This window comes from Dreissena polymorpha, chromosome 8 (assembly GCF_020536995.1).
Source record: "Dreissena polymorpha isolate Duluth1 chromosome 8, UMN_Dpol_1.0, whole genome shotgun sequence".
NCBI lineage: Eukaryota > Metazoa > Mollusca > Bivalvia > Myida > Dreissenidae > Dreissena > Dreissena polymorpha.
Genome location: NC_068362.1, coordinates 75501400 through 75522430, shown reverse-complemented (window position 1 = coordinate 75522430; position 21031 = coordinate 75501400). Strand labels below are relative to the sequence as shown.

At 33.1% G+C, this 21031-nt stretch overlaps 1 protein-coding gene across 1 annotated transcript in view; it reads left to right on the top strand.

Moving 5' to 3' along the window:
* Positions 1-4336: 4336 nt before the first annotated feature.
* The window catches only part of LOC127842494 (5-hydroxytryptamine receptor 4-like), a 98571-nt gene continuing 81876 nt past the window's right edge, over positions 4337-21031 (top strand). Inside the window, exon 1 of the mRNA XM_052372029.1 lies at positions 4337-4403. The gene's annotated coding sequence lies outside the window, so the exon portion shown is untranslated. The remainder of the gene's footprint in view (positions 4404-21031) is intronic.

Sequence of the window (21031 nt, the reverse complement as noted above, 5' to 3'; positions counted from 1 at the left end):
ACCGATTGTTGCTACAACGAGAGACGGTAGTTCTGTCTCCTCAAATGCTATACCGATTGTTGCTACAACGACAGATGGTAGTTCTTTCTCCTCAAATGCTATACCGATTGTTGCTACAACGACAGATGGTAGTTCTGTCTCTTCAAAGGCTATACCGATTGTTGCCTCAAAATGAGCGTCCATAAAGAACTCACTTATTGGTTCAGAGTGATTAATTAACATCAATGCGCAATTGACATACGTGGCTGATAACGATCCCTAATTGATTTAACTGCAATTGTTCGCTACGGTATTGGCGATTGCGGTCTAATGTGTTTTCTAACTTTGATCACGTAACTGTTTTGAACTATTGTGTGTAAATAGAAATACATTTCGTTAAACTTTTTGTAAATAAGCTATTGTATTTATTCAACCATCTGTTTTTCTGTCAAGGTCTTTATACAATCGGAATTCCTGAAACAAAGGCGAGCAAGCACGAGACCACGTGCTTTCATCACAATTAGATCCATCCGTGCTCTTTTTACTTAGATGTGAATTCTTGCACAAGAATTAAACTCGTTACCTAGTTATATTATATATTGATAGAATATATTTGATTTTTTAATCATGATGAACATACTTGAATAAGAACTGCAAATCGTTGACGTATTCACCCGATCAAATCGAAAAAGCGACTTTGTGATAGATTGTTATATGTCTGGAAAAATGTTCTAACACTAAAATAGACACTTTATTTGTTTCTTGGTCTTGCTTTTTGTTTATTGTTTATTGACACTAAAAGCTAGTGACATCGCTTAAAAATATTGTCATCGAAATTGGCTTGTAAATACACAAATTGAAAACCCGATACCAAAATATGAATATGTATCTCAAAGGCAATCAAAATCGATGTTGGAATATCTTGTGAACACGAAAAATGATTGTCACATTACGTTTGATGTTAATAATACGTTTTTAAATGTATGCATTTTTCATTATATGTAATGCAATCGTAGAATAAACATTCTAGTCAAATGTTGCTTATGTGATAAAAAAAAACATTCTCACATATTAAATAACATCCCAACACGCATCATTCAACAGGTTAATTGCATATTTAATGTTCTATTTACGTTTGCCATTCAACCGACCTAAATGGTTAGATATCATGTCAACACCCTTTAAGTTGCGAACATAATTGATACAAATATATTTACTGATGCGCATTATCTTTCCAGTCGACTGCAAAGATTGTCCACCTTTGCCTCGTGTGTTCGACTAGATGATTATCATTCTGGGTGATTAATGGGTTCCCATATAAGCCTTATAAACGCTATTGTTGCTATTTCAACTGTATTAAGTTTACAGCTTTTTAATTCCAAATGCTTACTAAATTTAATGTGCGAAGTACTCGACTTTCGCATCGTTGTATTTTGTATTGCTTGAAATTTAATATTTGCAATGGGGACATTCATTGCCGAAAAACTTATGCTAATAAATGCATAACGTATCCGTGATTGATTTTGTATAACAATAGTAGACAATAAGAGCCATTTATTTCTGACACCAATGTCTTTATCTTTTGAGTAATTACTGAATACATTCCCACTGATGAAAGAAGATTAAACAATATCAAATGAATTTATATAAAATTACTAAACGATTGATAAAGCTAGTACGAGCATTGGTTTATCCCCTATATACATACGTTGCAATGAAACCCATTGATAAATACTATGTAGGATACGTCACTGTTTAGGAAGGAGTGAGCACAGATTTTCTTGTTCTGCCTTGTTCTACTGTTTACAGAACGCAGTGATAATGTATTACCAGAAGAGCAATAACAAATGCGTGGGATTTATAAACATTTTTCTCATGTTCCGTTTGCCGTGAGGAAACATACTAAATTTATACTATATACAGCGGTGCTGGAAAATTGCACGGGTCCCAACATGCATATAGAGAAAACACTCAAATGTCAAATGAGCACATCGCATTGAAATCGGTAAAGTAAAAACGATTTTGTTATTGTTAATTTGTGTTTATATGTTTTAGGTTGTACGTTACTAATAAAAGTGTATTCACTTTCAAAGCAAAATCAACGAGTGTAAACTACAATGCTATTACGTGTTGTGTGAGCACTAATCAACGAGTGTAAACTACAATGCTATTACGTGTTGTGTGAGCACTAATCAACGAGTGTAAACTACAATGCTATTACGTGTTGTGTGAGCACTAATCAACGAGTGTAAACTACAATGCTATTACGTGTTGTGTGAGCACTAATCATTTCTTCTAGCTGATTTACCTGTGTGTTATGCTTTTTTTCTACCATTGATTGGCGTCAAATGCAAAGAAGGAATGATTTACAATCTAGTACGCGTTGAACAGATGAAATAAACAGAACAGCCACTATGTGTCTATTTTGTGATATATCCACAACTGAAATTGCAACGCAATCTTTTATACATTCAATTAAAAATAAACTTGAATTTAGATAATTTGCCATGTTTAATTGTGATTTCTTAGCTTTCAAAGGACATTCTTATGTATACACGGTCTGCTAGATAAAATATTTACGAAATGACACTTGCTATAAAGTAATCATATAAAATGAAAACACCGGTTCACATGTACTGGGTTTCCTGTATCAGAATAAGTTTTAAGGTAAATTATATTTATAAATTTCTTTATCGCTAAGGTCATTACGTATAAACATTGGTAGATAATTATCAATGTTTGTTTCCTCATTAACTTATTGTGATGAATGCTTTGCTCATGTGAACCTGGAAACACGGGAAAGATGCTCAACATGCTCCAGTTTAATTGCCCGAAATGTTCCTCAACTTGTTTGAGACAATTATCGTTATGTGGCATTTTAAAGAAATTAAGAATATTTAAAGAATAAAACAATATCTTCTTCTAAAATTCATTGATGCTAATTTTTAAACTACACACCATGTGTCAAAATATTCATATTAAGAAAAAAGAAAAGGTATAAGTTCCGTAGTTATTCGTGTTAATCATAATTTGCATGTACGTATAGAGTAAAGGTGTTTGTCAAAGTTTATTTATTTCCTTTAGTATAACTTGTTCATTTGGAGGTTCTCTGATATAGGTTAGATTTTTTACTTACATGCATCGACCGATTTTTTTACACTTATTTGGTTTTTCGTAGTCTTCTTATACGAATTCTTCTTATCACTATCGGACAACTCCAATACAAATATGTATAATACACTGTACAATAATACAAATATATGTTATGCTAAAAGGGAGTTGTTTTCATCTTGGTGTAGCTGAAATTTCTTTTCGAGCTAACTTCAAACACAAATCATTGTATGCCGAGTCATCGACTTTCGCTAATGTCACCGTTTTAACGCACATGGTAAAAATCGTCTAAGTGTGCAATAAGTCAAAGCGTGCATCAAAATAATGCACACTTATTTAGATGCTTGATATGTTATCAGTAATGATTTAACACTTTGATATGCACGTTATTGCTTTTCTGTTCATGCTTTCTTGTAGCTATTCAATCGTTTCCTTATAAGGTTTTACATGTGTGGCCTTGCATTTCAATCGAACATTTAAAAGGGTCGACAAGTTTTTTCCCTTATTTCGATAGTTTAATGTATGGCGGCTGAATTTATGTATACTATTTGAAAAACAGGACATATAAACGATATATTACTATCCGTGATACTAGATACGTGTCAATACACAAACATCGATTATTATTGATTTTACTTTCGTAATACACCTTACATAAACAGTGCATTCAAAGAATTTGACTGTATTTCTCAAAAACATCCCCAGACTTTCATGCAATACCATTTATAAGACATATAGTATTAATATCGACACAAAAGTGTAACTATGTGTATACGAACATGACTGATTGTTAGCATATTTTCCTCAAATTCTTTTAATTACTTTATTTTGTAGATTTTAATGAAATGCTGTGGTTTAACATCCGTTTGCAGCGAATTACTGGGTGTTCGTTTACTGCAGAGTGATTCTAGATTGCCTGACTATATCCGCTTATCGGTGTTATTATACAAACAATGTTGATCGATTATAAACAAAAGCTTTTGTATACTAAAAAAAGCTATATCACTGACGGATATCTAGAACAAAACAACGATAATTAAAATAACATTAAGACATTTATCATATCTGTATTGACGATTTATCAATATCTTTGTTGCATTCGAATTATCAATATGTACTATAGACTCACCCCAGTACCAACATAAAAACATCGCAAAGAATTTATTGTTTACGTACATGTACTGTCGGCATATGTACTGAAAACTTTAAATCAGCCGCCATAGTTTTGACTTATCTCTGTCTTTACAGTGGGATTACATACACATGCAGTAGATGAATGTGTTGATTGGATTACACAACGATTCACTAAAAAGGTAAGCATTTAACGTCTGTGTTTTACTTTAAATTATTATGCAAATTATACAATATATTTATTCTTATTATTACTTTCCTCTTAAAATTGCATTGTATATTTTAGGGTGGAATCGTATAAGGTTTGAAAGTATGTTATGAGTTAGCGAATAGAGATTAATAATGAACTTTACCTAAATATCTTTCCGCGTGGTGTTACGAAAGAAACCAATGCAAAGAAAAATTGCTCGATAATTACTTTAGATATAAATTCAGACAAGCAATCGAACATGTGTGGCAAAGGAATTAGGCAACATTAATTTTCATGTAAGACACCGAATTAGAAGAGGTTTTTTACGCGACATGCGAGAAGATTTGTAGTTATAGAATACAGAAATACATCTATGCTGGTTTCCAACAATACTGGACGCTCGACATCAAGACCGTAAAAAGCCATGTCATTTCACAAACCTGAGTATTTTATAAAGGGGTTTATCATATTTGCGTTTGTTACATAACATTAAACTAAAATTATTTGACAATGTTTATTAATGTACTTATATTTAAAAAGTGCATCATGTTTGTTGAAATTATTTGAACGGCCCACGTTCGTGTGTTGTTGTTTTTGTTCGAAATAAACGCCATACGTTCGTGTGTTATTTTTGTCCGACATCAACGGAATTCCCATATATCGGAAATATACTATATTATTTTCTTTTTTCTTTTAAAGTCCTTTGAACGCCCTAGGTGTGTGGGCTGTTTTTTGTTCGAAATCAACGCCATACGTTTGCGTGTTATTTTTATTCAATCCACGGCATTACCATATATCGGAAATATACTATATTATTTTATTTTTTATTTTAAAGTCCATTTTACGCTTAATTATATTTGCATTGTGCCATACATGATTTTACTTTAATGTTACACTTATAATATTGATAACTTTGAGAATATGGAAGAGGATATTATGAGTCAAATATGAATATTAAATGAGATCAACATTTCATCTGGAGAGTCTTTTTGCAGATAAATAAATATATTCTGGACACATTCTTCAATTGGGCGTCTTTCCATTACACTTTGCTGTCTGTTATGTTTGTGAACAGTATAATGGCGTATTACTTTGTGTTGTACCTGTTGAAAAGAAAACGTTGCCATGCTAACCAATATAATAAACGATTCTCTTATTTTTCATGACATGAAAAATTGAAGTCATACATGACTTATTTAGGAAATAATTTCGAAACGCAATGTGTCATAAAGATACGTTTGTAATTACTGCGTCAACCTTTTCATGCGAACGGTTTCTCACGGGATTTGACGATGTGTTATTGTTATAATTTCTCATAATTGCAGTACATTAAATAATTTTTGATTGGTGATTATAACCTCTGGAGCAAAACGGGTCTCCTACGTAACTAGAATTTGTATTTCCATCATGCTAATAACATTATCTGAACTATAATAATCACTTTAAATGAAATAATGGCGCGATATCTATACGGTACGTTATGACAGTAAGGTGCAGATTGTCAAGTCGATTAATCAACCACCTGAACGACAAATATAAATGTTTTGTGCGGGTATAACATTAAGGCTTTGAGTGAGTATTTCAAAACTGTAGGCCTTTTGAAAAAACAATCAATGCTTAAACTACATTTAATACATGAATGTAATAGTACGCCTGGCCTACGTGATTTTCGCTTCAATGACATGAAATCCATTCGATTTTGTTTATTGCTTACCTTTAATGTATATAAAGCTCTTGCATTAGTTATAGAAAACTCCGGGAAAATTCGTTGTTCTATAATAAATAGGTTTATTGTGTTATCAGATGAAGTAAACGAACTTAGTGTATTCTGACATCGTGTTTACATTATAGAGGTAAGCATATATTATATCCTTTTCTCTTTTCTTTTTTAAACCTGCATTTCTAAAATGGCATTGTAAATGGCGTCTGTACGTTATTAGGCCTTACGTGACGGTAAAAACATCGCATACTCACAAAACTTGACAGCGTTTATATTCAATGTATAACTTGCAAACAACTTGTTGCTTAAGTGTTGTTAATGTTATTGATGAGACAATGACATTGACCTACCAAGCACTGATAACTGACGCAGTATATACATGTTGTTAATGACACGGATCCCACCTTGGTTACCAAAGCTATGGGTCCGGTAATTGGGCCAACAAACACGAAGCTTTCAATTGTAATATTTCTGAAAATGTGTTGCACACTACTTTTATTAGGTTCCTGGTTAATTATAAGAAAGAATATTAAGGATGTCTACAGATAATATAATAAATACAGATGTTATATAATACGCATATATATGTTTGCAAACGTTTTCATATCATTCCTATATTGCTTATTGCATGTAATTGGTACGCAAATATAAACATCACAAACATTTCTACACCCAAAATAATTGTACATGCCTGTCTTGAATTTAATGTCAGCTAATAATAGCATGCATGCATTGCATATGCAATCATAAATGTACTCGTATTTCCATCAAGGATTTCAGGTTTTTGAGGGGAAAAGTTTATTCCTTTACGTTTATTTGCATTTTAACACACTCGTTCTTTCATTTGAAAATAACAAAAACAAAACAAGTGTAAACAACAACCAATTATTTAGATGTGTTTAATTTAATCCCAATTTGTGGCTAGGATATAATTTGTATCAACTCTTAAATTATGTAATCTCTCTGGCCATTTTTCCCCGTTCCCACGTCGTAAAACAGATCGAATTCTGTCTTGTCGTATAGCTTACGAGGTTTATAACCTTACATAGTTTCCAAGGGGTAGCCAATCCATTTTTATTATGAACCACATTTGAAACTACCGTGATTATGTCAGACAAGAGGTGTTGTTGTTTTAGTGTTGATACAACTAATGGTCGAATACGTTTTTGTGTCAATTTAAATGTTGTTTAATTTTAAATTAACTTGAATTATTTATCTATTTTGTTACCTTGTACTGACTTTGTGCTTACGTTAATTATTATTATACGCGCTGATACAATTATCTAAACACGTATATGCTTGATATTATTTTATATAAACTTTTTTTAATGTTGCTTATCTGATTCAATAATGTCCTCATATTAATATATGTTTGTTGAATAATATGACATTAATAATGTTTTGGTTACTTTGGTTTCGTTTTTGCGTCAGAAGCGAAAAGTAGCATCGAGCATACCAGTTCGTCAGTACATCTCTTAGGTACATACCAGTTCGTCAGTACATCTCTTAGGTACATACCAGTTCGTCAGTACATCTCTTAGGTACTTCCCTCATACCAGTTCGTCAGTACATCTCTTAGGTACTTCCCTCATACCAGTTCTTCAGTACATCTCTTAGGTACTTCCCTCATAACGTTTCGTCAGTACATCTCTTAGGTACTTCCCTCACATGCTGTACGTTACCAGTTTTCCTTGTTAAAACGTGTTATTACTTTTTACAAATCGTAAGTGATTAACTATGTTTATATATAGCGGGTGTTTCTTTCAGCTTTTTGCTGTCATTGTTTGGCACTAATTGCAAAGAAAGAATGATTTACAATCCAACGGGCATTGGAAAGAGAAAACAATCTGAGTTTGAGCCTCTTTTTTATTTTGTTTATTTGCACATCTAAACGTTTATACATCATGCTTATGTATTCACAAAGGCATTTGAAATGAAAATAAGATAATATGCCCTGTTTAATTGTTATTTGTTGGTTTTTCACTGACGTAAAACTTCAGACACGGTGAGCTTGCTTAAATATTAATGTTTTGGTCACTCGTTGTGTACATACTATAGTCATAAGTTTGTTTGAACTATCTATAGGTGAATGTTGTAAAAGGATAATTACATATTACCCACTAACTTATAGCGGTGTTGGAGCAAAAATACGGACTGTACTGATACGTATCTGACAAAGCTGGAAAGATGCAAAATAGGCTCCCATTGACCTACTTGCTGAACACATTTATTGGTCTATTTATTGTTACGGGACATAGCAATATATTTAAGAATGTAAAAATTTCTTCAGCGACAACTTATGCTATGCCGATGAACGTGCAACACAAATTGTGCTAAAAATCATACAAAGACAAAAAACACTAAAATGCGTGTTCTCTTGAATAAGACGTGTTAGCGATACACAGGCCCATCAAGTACACAGTAAAGATGCTTGTCCAAGACAATGGAATTTAATTATAGCTTCTGTTATTGCTATTTGTTTTGGTGATACATTGATATTGAATAGATTTTTATATACATGCATCGATTGATGTTTGGTTCAGTTAGTTTTTTCGTTATCAACCGTTGCATAGAGGATATTTGTTGGTTTCGGTGAATTATCGATTTTAATTCACGAGTGATCATAGATAATAATATTTTCATGAGTGGCGTGAATTTTTATTTTATGCTTTTTTTCACAGTTTATATACATTGTGAAAGAGTTTAACTAAAGAATTTCGCTGGGATAATGACGTCATTTCGTAAAAAAATGACGTTATTCACAGTAAACAGTGGAAATTATCGATAATGTTCACTGATAATTTTCACTGTTTGAAACAGTGAAATTATCAGTTTTAATTCACTGATATTTCTCTATAAAGCACCGGAAAGCATTAAATAAAGAAGTATATTGCATAACTTTCGCTCGACAACATGCCAAATACAAAAATGAATTATTCAATAGGCGTTTCTCTAATTTATGCAGATTGAATTGTATGTCGAGCCGATTTCAAACACGATATGGGATTTACAGATTCGGTATTGGCACTGTTTTACCGCAAATCGTAAACATCATTTTATGTTGACTGTTTCTGTGTTTTGTTTTAAATGTGTTGATCGTAATAACAAGGGCAGAATTGACACTTAAAATGCGCGATACCTTGCAAACCGTGCGTGTTATTATTTTTGCGTGCATATATTTATGCTGCAGCTTCTGTTCACGCTAGTGTCACATTTTTAGTGCGCAGTCTTTATAGGGTACCAACTTATTAGCTCCACTGACCAAAGGCCAGCGGGGCTTATGTCATGGTCCTGTGTCCGTCGTGCGTGCGTCCGTCCGTGCGTTAACTTTTCCTTTAAACATCTTCTCCTAAACTACTGGACCAATTGTGATGAAATTTCTCAGGAATGTTCCTGGGGTGAACCTCTTTCAAATGTGTTCATATTATGCCCCTGGGGTCAAATTTGACCCTGCCCCGGGGGTCACAAAACTGAAAATTTGCTTATATAAGGCCTATTTTGTGAAAACTTTCAAAAGCTCTCGTCCATAACCATTAGGCCTAGTGCTATCAAATTTGGTATGTAGAGGCATCTCATAGTTCTCTACCAAATGTGTTCAAATTATGCCCCTGGGGTCAAATTTAACCCTGCCCCGGATGTCATAAAATTGAACAAACGCTTATATAGGGTCTATTTTGTGAAAATTTTACAAACCTTCTCGTCCATAACCATTGAGCCTAGGGCTACCAAATTTGGTATGTAGTGGCATCTTATAGTCCTCTACCAAGTTTGTTCAAATTATGCCCCTGGGGTCAAGTTTGACCCCTTCCCCGATGGTCACAAAATTTAACATATGCTTATATAGGGCCTATTTATTGAAAACTTTAAAAAACTTCTCGTCCATAAGAGTATGGCATAGGGCTACCAAAGTTGGTATGTAGAAATTGAACATATGCTTATATAAGGCCTATTTTGTGAAATCTTTAAAAAGCTTCTCGTCCATAACTGTATGGCATAGGACTACCATAGTTGGTTTGTAGTGACATGTAATAGTTCTCTTCTCAGTTTGTTCAAATTATGCCCCTGGGGTCAAATATGAAACTTCCCCGGGGTAACAAAATTGAATATATGCTTATAAAGGGCTTATTTTTTGAAAACTTTAAAAATCTGCTTGTCCATAACCATTAGGCCTAGGGATACCAAATTTGGTATGTAGTGACAACTTATAATCCTCTACCAAGTTTGTTCAAATTATGCCCCTGTGGTCTAGTTTGACCCTGCCCCGAGGGTCACAAAATTGAACATATGCTTATATAAGGCCTATTGTGGGAAAACTTTAAAAATCTACTTGTCCATAACGGTATGGCATAGGGCTACCAAATCTAGTATGTAGTGACATGTAATAGTTCTCTTCTTCGTTTGTTCAAATTATGCACCTGGGGTCAAATTGAAACTGGGGTCACAAAATTGAATATATACTTATAAAAGGCTTAATTTGTGAAAACTTTAAAAATCTGCTTGTCCATAACCATTGGGCCTAGGGCTACCACATTTGGTTTGTAGTGGCATCTTATAGTCCTCTACCAAGTTTGTTCAAATTTGTCCCTGGGGTCAAATTTGACTCTTTCCTGGGGGTCACAAAAATGAACATACGTTTATGTGGAGCCCATTTTTTTTAAACTTTAAAAATCTACTTGTCCATAAACATTGGACCTAGGTCTACCAAATTTGGCATGTAGTGACATCTTATAGTTCTCTACCAAGTTTGTTCAAATTTTATCCCTGGGGTAAAATTTGACCCTGCCACGGGGGTCACAAAATTTAACATATGCTTATATAAGACCTATTTTGTGAAAACCTCAAAAATCTTCTTGTACATAACCATCCTGCCTAGGGCTATACAATTTGGTATATAGTGACATCTAATAGTTCTCTACCAAATTTGTTCAAATTTTATCCTTGGGATCAAATTTGACCCTGCCCCGGGGGTCACAAAATTGAACATATGCTTATATAAGGCCTATTTTGTGAAAACTTAAAAAATCTACTTGTCCATAACCATCCGGCCTAGGGCTATAAAATTTGGTATATAGTGACATCTAATAGTTCTCTACCAAATGTGTTCAAATTTTATCCTTAGGGTCAAATTATTTGATCCTGCCCCGGAGCCACAAAATTATAAAACCTATTTTGTGAAAAATTAAAAAAAAATCTCGTCCATAACCATTAGGCATAGGGCTACATAATTTGGTATGTTGTGACATTCTATAGTCCTCTACTTAGTTTGTTAAAATTATGCCCCAGGGGTCAAATTTGACCCTGCCCTGGAGCCACAAAATGAATTATATGCTTATATAGTGCCTATTTTGTGAAAACTTTAAGAATCTGCTTGCCATTAACCATAAGGCATAGGGCTACCAAATTTGGTATGTAGTGACATGTAATAGTTCTCTACCAAGTTTTTTTCAAATTACTCCCCTTGGGTCAAATATAACCCTGCCCGAGGGTCATAAAACTGAACATACGCTTATATGGGGCATTTTATGTGAAAACTTGAAACATCTTCTGGTCCATAACCATTGGGCCTAGGGCTACCAAATTTTGTTTGTAGTGACATCTAATTAACCTCTACAAAAATCGTTCAAATAATGCCTCTGGGGTTAACTTTGACCCTGCCCCGGAGGGTCACGAAATTGAATAAACGTTTATAAAGCGCATATTTTGTGAAATCTTTAAAAATCTGCTTGTCCATAACCATTAGGCCTAGGGATACCAAATTTGGTATGTAGTGACAACTTATAATCCTCTACCAAGTTTGTTCAAATTATGCCCCTGTGGTCTAGTTTGACCCTGCCCCGAGGGTCACAAAATTGAACATATGCTTATATAAGGCCTATTGTGGGAAAACTTTAAAAATCTACTTGTCCATAACGGTATGGCATAGGGCTACTAAATTTAGTATGTAGTGACATGTAATAGTTCTCTTCTTCGTTTGTTCAAATTATGCACCTGGGGTCAAATTGAAACTGCCCCGGGGGTCACAAAATTGAATATATACTTATAAAAGGCTTAATTTGTGAAAACTTTAAAAATCTGCTTGTCCATAACCATTGGGCCTAGGGCTACCACATTTGGTTTGTAGTGGCATCTTATAGTCCTCTACCAAGTTTGTTCAAATTTGTCCCTGGGGTCAAATTTGACTCTTCCCTGGGGGTCACAAAAATGAACATACGTTTATGTGGAGCCCATTTTTTTAAAACTTTAAAAATCTACTTGTCCATAAACATTGGACCTAGGTCTACCAAATTTGGCATGTAGTGACATCTTATAGTTCTCTACCAAGTTTGTTCAAATTTTATCCCTGGGGTAAAATTTGACCCTGCCACGGGGGTCACAAAATTTAACATATGCTTATATAAGACCTATATTGTGAAAACCTCAAAAATCTTCTTGTACATAACCATCCTGCCTAGGGCTATACAATTTGGTATATAGTGACATCTTATAGTTCTCTACCAAATTTGTTCAAATTTTATCCTTGGGGTAAAATTTGACCCTGCCCCGGGGGTCACAAAATTGAACATATGCTTATATAAGGCCTATTTTGTGAAAACTTAAAAAATCTACTTGTCCATAACCATCCGGCCTAGGGCTATAACATTTGGTATATAGTGACATCTAATAGTTCTCTACCAAATGTGTTCAAATTTTATCCTTAGGGTCAAATTATTTGATCCTGCCCCGGGGCCACAAAATTATAAAACCTATTTTGTGAAAAATTAAAAAAAAATCTCGTCCATAACCATTAGGCATAGGGCTACATAATTTGGTATGTTGTGACATTCTATAGTCCTCTACTTAGTTTGTTAAAATTATGCCCCAGGGGTCAAATTTGACCCTGCCCTGGAGCCACAAAATGAATTATATGCTTATATAGTGCCTATTTTGTGAAAACTTTAAGAATCTGCTTGCCATTAACCATAAGGCATAGGGCTACCAAATTTGGTATGTAGTGACATGTAATAGTTCTCTACCAAGTTTTTTTCAAATTACTCCCCTTGGGTCAAATATAACCCTGCCCGAGGGTCATAAAACTGAACAAACGCTTATATGGGGCATTTTATGTGAAAACTTGAAACATCTTCTGGTCCATAACCATTGGGCCTAGGGCTACCAAATTTTGTTTGTAGTGACATCTAATTAACCTCTACAAAAATCGTTCAAATAATGCCTCTGGGGTTAACTTTGACCCTGCCCCGGAGGGTCACAAAATTGAATAAACGTTTATAAAGCGCATATTTTGTGAAATCTTTAAAAATCTTCTTTTCGAAAACCATTGGGACTATGGCTACCAATTTGGTATGCAGAAACATCTTATAGTTCTCTACCAAGTTTGTTTAAATTATGCCCTTTGGGTCAAATTTGACCCTGACCCGCGGGTCACAAAATTGAACATTATATGCGCTTATATCTTGCTTATTTTGTGAAAACTTTTAAAAAATCTTGTCCTTAACTCTAGGACCAAGGGCTACCACATTTTGTATGTAGTGAGGTATAGTAGTCCTCTACAAAGTTTGCTCAAATTATGCACCTAGCGTTAAATTTTGACTTAGCCCAGGGGGTCACAAAAGTGTACATGTGCTTAAATAAGGCCTTTATTTAAAAAATTGCACATGCCAAAAATATTTGTTTCAGCCTTTTGTCAGCAGTGGAGCGATATAGGGCCATCATGGCCCTCTTGTTTTGAAATGTCAGCCCTTAAAAATGCCAACGGTTATTGGACTCTAATTTTTTTGACCTAAGTTGTCGTTTTAATTGAAGTAATATAGATTGTTCAATATGGGCAAAATTGCCTTTTCAATGAAAAACTAATAGGTCGAATAAGTTGTTTCTTTCCTTAATGTCTTTGTACATTTTTATTTATTCGTGTGCAGTGGTATTTATATAAATTCTGCTTATAGATAAACATGAACTATGAAATACATTCAACTATTCGTAATGATAGATACTAGTAAATAAATGTAAATTCATTATTTTCAAATTAACTTTCTATTATGCCTGAACAAAATAGTGCCTTAAAACAATGTCGGGATTTCTCCGGACTATCGCCCGACTTCAATAAAATACAAATTATAATACATGCGTGAATATTTATTCAAATCCGGGTGTTTTAGTGTAAAACAACATTACTGATTATTAAAATTGTTTCCTTAAGTACGTTTAAATACTGGATATTATAGATTTTAATTAAATTCCGTCGTTTCTAAGCCGTTGGCTATGGAAATGGGATGTTTAGTATTCCGTTTACTACATCTTTAGATTGGCTGTATCTGTTAAATTGTTCAATTGTATACCAGATACAATCAAATGCTTGTGTATACTCAAAAAGCTACATCACTGAAGGGAATAAAGATGAAAGCATAAGTACTTAACATTAAGATATTCATCAGATCTTTATTGACAATTCACTAATAACACAGTTTGATTAGGATTATTGCTCAAATTTTTAAACTCTTATCAATTTCGGCAAATGAACATCTTTAGTTATTTATTGTTTACTGCTAAAATATGTTGTAAGCATACGCACTAAAAACTTAAAATCAGCGGTTATTGTTTTGATTATCTTGGTCTTTGACTTAACAAAATATTCACAAACAAGTAGATGTATTTGCTTAGCGGATGACAAAATGAGTGACTGATAAATGCAAGCATTTAAAGTATGTGTTTGACTTAAACTACTGATGCAAATTATACACAGTATACATTTTACGTCATTCTAATAAGATTGTATTGCATATTTTCGATTTGGAAGCTAATAAAGCGTATAATAATATGTATCATATTAGGTAGCGAATTGATATTAGCCACGTACATAAATTAAATACGTTTACTGCATGGAGTTTATGAAAAGGAAAAATGCAAAAACAATGTGATCAATTATTACATTGGATTTAACTTCACATAAACAATCAAACATAAGCGTGGAAAGGAAATTCGGTTAAATTGGCGTTTCAAGTATGCATAGCAGAAGAAGAGTGTTCTAACGCATGTGAGTAGTTTATTCTTAGAAAAAGAAATAATTTGAATACATATACGTTTGTTTTCAACCATTGGTGACGTAGCTAATAGTAGTTTGTTTTTAAACACAAAATTAGAATAATCTCAATGCAGGTGCATAAACGCGCTACAGCAAGACCGTATGAACAAGTCAATAAACAGACTCGATTGTGTTATTTGGGGGACTCCCCTGATGATATTTCCAGTTTTGTATATATCTTATAAATAGCATCCTAAACGTTTGATTGACATTCGATCAGACCCGAATAACAACTTAAAGGCGATAGCATAACGTCACAATTTGTTCGAGCCGCTGGTCGGATTTATATAGCTGATATTGCAATTATTCTTGTGCAAACAAATATGGAACAGCTATTCCGTTGCTGAAATCAATCGTCATTTAAATTTTCTGGTTGAATATGTCTTGATCAATTGTCTTGGTGTTCCTTTGACTGTACTTAGTTTTCCTCCGTCTGATCATATCTTGAAAGACCTATAACACAGGTATTTTTGCGTTTGCGCTTGTTAAGGCGTTTAAGGATTTATCTTTTTACCAAATTCCATTGAAAGAGCATCCGGAGACATTTCCACGGTCACTTAAGTTCACTTTCTCCTTCTTAAGAAAGGGGGGGGGGAGCCTGTTTAGATGTGTGACTTGAGAGACACTCCTGATGTTACAGCATGAACTTTGGACCGTCTGTAAACGGATCCAAAACGTCTTTTAGAAGAAACGGTTTCAATATAATGTTGATATAAAACTTCGTTTCACTTTAGTTCCATTTGTTTACGAAGAACCAGCTCATACCATGTAACCCGCTTAACGAACATTACGTATTACGTATGTTAACTTTAGACGGTACGTGATGACAAAAGCGTGCAGATTTTTCAAGTCGATAATGCATTCAAATAAACGAAAATTTAAACGAATTGTGCCTTTGTAATATTAAAGCATTGGTATTTCAATGGTGAAGGCCTATTATAATACAATCACTATCAATACAACGTTTAAGACATTACCGTAATATAACGCCTGATTAACGAGATTATAGTCATTTATTCAATTCGAATTTTTGGATAACTACACTTTCATGTATTAATAGCTATTTCATAAGTAATAGAAAATTCCGATTATTAGTACCTTGGTCTGCGAGAAAGATGATAATTGTCCTATACAAAGTAGTAAACAAAGTTCATGTATTCCAACATCGTTTTGAAATTAAAGTAGTAAGCAAATATTTAATAAGCATATCGTTTGTTTTTATAAACATACATTTTCAACCAATTACTGACATCTATATGTTTGTTTTATATCGATTGTTAGTTTGAAATTATTCATAAAAGTACAGCTGATCGACGTTGTTAACCAGCAGTGGCAGTATTATTGTTAATTATATAAACGAGATAATGACATTGACCTATCTAGCAGTGATTACATAGACAGTACCCAGATGTTGTCTAAGGAACGGAAACCACCTTCAAGTTGTGTACAGCAGCTGAAACGGTCCGGTAATGAGGCAAACAAAGAAGATTGTACAAATTGAATCACAATGTTTTGTACGATCCTTTCAGTGGGTATATTATATTTGTAAACGAAAATATTTAGGACTACTTCAATTACAGAAGAAGAAAAAATTCAATCGGAAAAAACAAAAAATCTCATAGGAAAATGCAAAAATCCCACGGAAGACCAACTTTGCCTTTAAATTTCGTAGCGAAAAATAACGCATTTTGTTGTAAGCAAAAATAATCAATATTAATAAAAAATTATCGCAAACTTGATCTCATAGAAATAAATCTTCCAAAAAAGGATACATGAGTTTGCTAAATATCGGTTTGGCAAAAAATGATCGCTGGGCATTTTTTCAGCAGTAAAACAAGATATCAGTTTGTCGTGCCATCTAGCCCATATGATTGATTAACTTTCTTATTATCGATGAAGCGTGCCAATCAATGTTCCTAAGAAACACCTTTAAAAAGATAAAGCGATTCTATGAGACAAGAAGCGGTGTTGTGTTTGTACAGATATTAATAATGTTTCAAAACGTGTATGTAACATTGTTTATTGAAAAAAAATGTTGCTTTATGTATATGTTTTGTTTTCATTTAATGCCGTTGTGTTTTACGTAAAACATTGTAACATCAGTTAAGACAATTTTCTATAAAGAGTTATATTATTCAATAAATGCAGGATTTTCATTATACCGTTTATATATTTCAAATACTTCATCGTTGTACTATTATTGTTTTCTTCAACATTGGGCTTTGTGAAGCTTCTCTCACTGTTCAAGTATTCGATGTTTCTTAAGAAAATTATTGTGCTTATGTTTGACGGCTTAAACTTAACGTTTATATATAAATGTGTTTTGTATGTTCCCTTGTCAAACAAGATGATTAAATGTAGACGATTTGTATATATAAAACGGTAATACTTTTAACCATTGTATAACTTTCAAATCGCTTAAACTGAAACTTTGTTTACACAGTTTTACACATATTCACCAATTATTGTTAGACACACGAACATAGAAGGAATAAGACAACGTCAACTACAAAAACAGTCTCGACCACGTGTTAGTCATTTTAAAACAACATATATTTAATTGTTTGTATTCATAAGTCTACAATAGTTTGATATATAAAACCACAGACCAGTTCAAGCCGATTTGCTTATCAAAAGTTCATTAAAAGGACGATGTACATTTTATTTATAAAATGATACATATGTATCCTATGAATCAGGCGTTTTATGAATGTATGTTGAAAAATTGCTGTTCTGTTGTGTAAGAAAATATATAAATAAGGTTAAAAAGAGTTAAATCATATTTTGAAATATGTTGTTTCTGTTTATGTTTCTTAATTGATTGACTGATCATTAAATAAAGGTACAATAGTTTTGTTCATCTTACCACCTGTCGATTACTTAATCTTATGAAACGCAACACGTGTTCACTTGAAAAGATATTTCGTGATGCTTGTCTTAATGTTCGCGCCCGACTCGCTTACATGTTTCAATGGCTTCCTCTAACACCTGATATGCTTTTCAAGGGTGAGAAGGATACATGTTCTGTCAATGAATTAGAAAGGAAACTTTCAATGTCTTAACTATCCGATCGCTTAAGCTTTTATAACTAAGGTTTGAAATTCACAAGTCAAATCGTATTCAATTCGTGTTTCATGGACATAAATGTTATTTTACACAATATCTCGGTCAATCACTTTCTGTTACATCCGATGTTTCTACTCGTCTAAATATAATTGCTATTACATTTGCCGAGGTGATCGCGTATAATAATTGAATTATACATCAATAATATTCTTCTATTTCTGCTTGAAAAGGGACACTATTAGTCCACGGTTCTAAACTATTTTACTAATTGATGATGTACAGTTTCATTATGCTGCGATGTATTCACCCACATGTTAACACATGATAGACTTACTCGTTTGTATTATAAAGGATATTTGATACAGTAATGTAGTGTTATGAAATGGTAGAACATTATGGAAGAATATTTAAACCACATAATATAACATGAAAATGATAAACTATTAAGCCAGCTTTGTTTTAAAATACGCATGGACCTTGGTGTCACCACAGTTTGAAACTATATGAATAAATAACATCTGATTTCAGTTTTGTCAAGACCAAGTATTTGACTACAAACATTACCGAACATAAATTGTTTATCTCAATGTCCTAATACGTTATCGATTTTCAACAATGGAGGCATTTTTTAAAACAAAAGTGTAAAGATGAAATTAAATGTTCGCCTTAGAGATCAGTTTGCACAAATAACACAATCTGTATGATGAATATATACAGTATTAACAGTTTAGCCCGTTACATTTGCTTAAACGAATATTTCCGAATATTGAGCAATATTTTAAATAATTTATGCGTCTGTTCCCTTTAAAACCTTGAAAATATCAATCTTTAGAGAAAACATATAAATCTTCTTCAGAGCCACCTCGTTATCAATATTATCTTTTTTCCAGGTAGGGCGAAGGTTTTCCCAAACAGCATTATTTACCACGGTAGACAATTTACTGTTTGTGTTTTACTTTGCACATGCCAGAACGGTATTAACATTTCGAGTGTATTCATTTGTATACGTGTGTTGTTCTGCATATTGGGTACATTGCATTGATATAAGGTATGTTTGGAAAATATTGTTTTGCAAATGATGGCGTTAAAATCATCAATTTTGACTAAACGAATCTTTGGGCATTCGATTATTCTCTCGAAACACGAATTAAGCAATGATCAGGATACACAAATAGAGAATGGAATAATTTCTGCAAATGGTGAAATCTTTTTCCGCTTGACATCAACGAATTCATCACTTTGACAATTTGATTGACAATTATTTCGAGAATAAAATGGTAAGCTGGCAATCGCCGTATGTATTAGACCACGTTTGGCCAGCAAATATGTTCCAAATTGAAGAAAAGTGTATGTCCCGAGAAGCGTGATCTCACCTACTAGAAGGTATTTCTTATTCCTATCGGAAATAAATGCAGTATACGAACGATTTATTGGTTTGATTTTGTTTGTGTATTTTTGTGCATGTTTGCCTTTGGTTGACATGTTAATTCGAGATAAATATAAATTTTACTTAAGATTAAATAAATCTGTTGGCATTTTATATATGTTGTAAAATGCTTGATATCTGATATAAATATGTGTTATTACCATGAGTGTAGACTGTGGTATAATTCTTATTTTGTGCTAAAATGCGCTAAACCTTGTTTAAAGAAGAAGGAATTTTCCATAATTAAATATTTTATTGATGATTTTTATAATACGGAATTTTAAAAATAAACATGTGGATTCCAAATTGTTTTGATTGACATTGCTTGCTCTTTTGTCTTATTTGTCATAAAGAAATGAAGGCGTTGAAAAATGTGTTGTTCTAATAAATCAAATTTGAGTCGCATGGAATACAATTAAATCTCAAGTATTGCAAAATATGAACTGTTTACATTGTAAGCCTGCGTTTGAAAGGCAGACGTGTTTTATTCTAGTTGAAAACTATTTTCTACATGTATATGTAGACGACAGTAGAAGGCCCCCCGATGATCAGTTGGGATGCGATCAACAGCTTTATATTAGTTGCAATCACATACAGTCAGACAATAGGGGTCGTCTACAGCGTTTATCATGTTCACATTCCTCATAAATTGTCGCGACATTTGTACATTCTCCCTTGAACCAACTTGAAAATCAACTTTCGGTTCAATAAAACTGTAAGCAAATAATCATTTTTATCATTTATCATCCGGAACTATTTATGCAACATTTTATGCAACATTATTTGTTAATATTGTTTCATACAATATATTGAAGCACTCATAACCATATAACCATATAATCAATGTAATTATTGGTCAGCCATATGTGGGAGCATCACCGATATTTCTATGCATGAGTTTTTAAATCGAGCTGTAAAAAGATGGAGATTTTTAAGAACTTGAATGTTGTAGTTTGTGCAAAAATCAAGTATTTTTACTTTAATTACATAGCATTTATATCGAAATATTCCCTCATGCACCCATGCCTGCTTATTTGAAAGCATGTATGGTAGTAAAGTGCTGGATTTTTTTCACGAATATTTGGACAGGTATATTACAAGAATAATGTATGGCATATCTGACAGAGATCATTTATATTAATGTTATATATTTTAGAAGTAAACATATCGATTACAGATTGGAGACATAATGGGATATTATATCTTTACGCATGAATAACATAAACATTTCTACACTAACTATAATTTAATATATTACACAAGAAACCAAACGAGAAAATAATTACACGAAATTACATGCGACATATTATGCATGTTGGTACTCGCAGATTT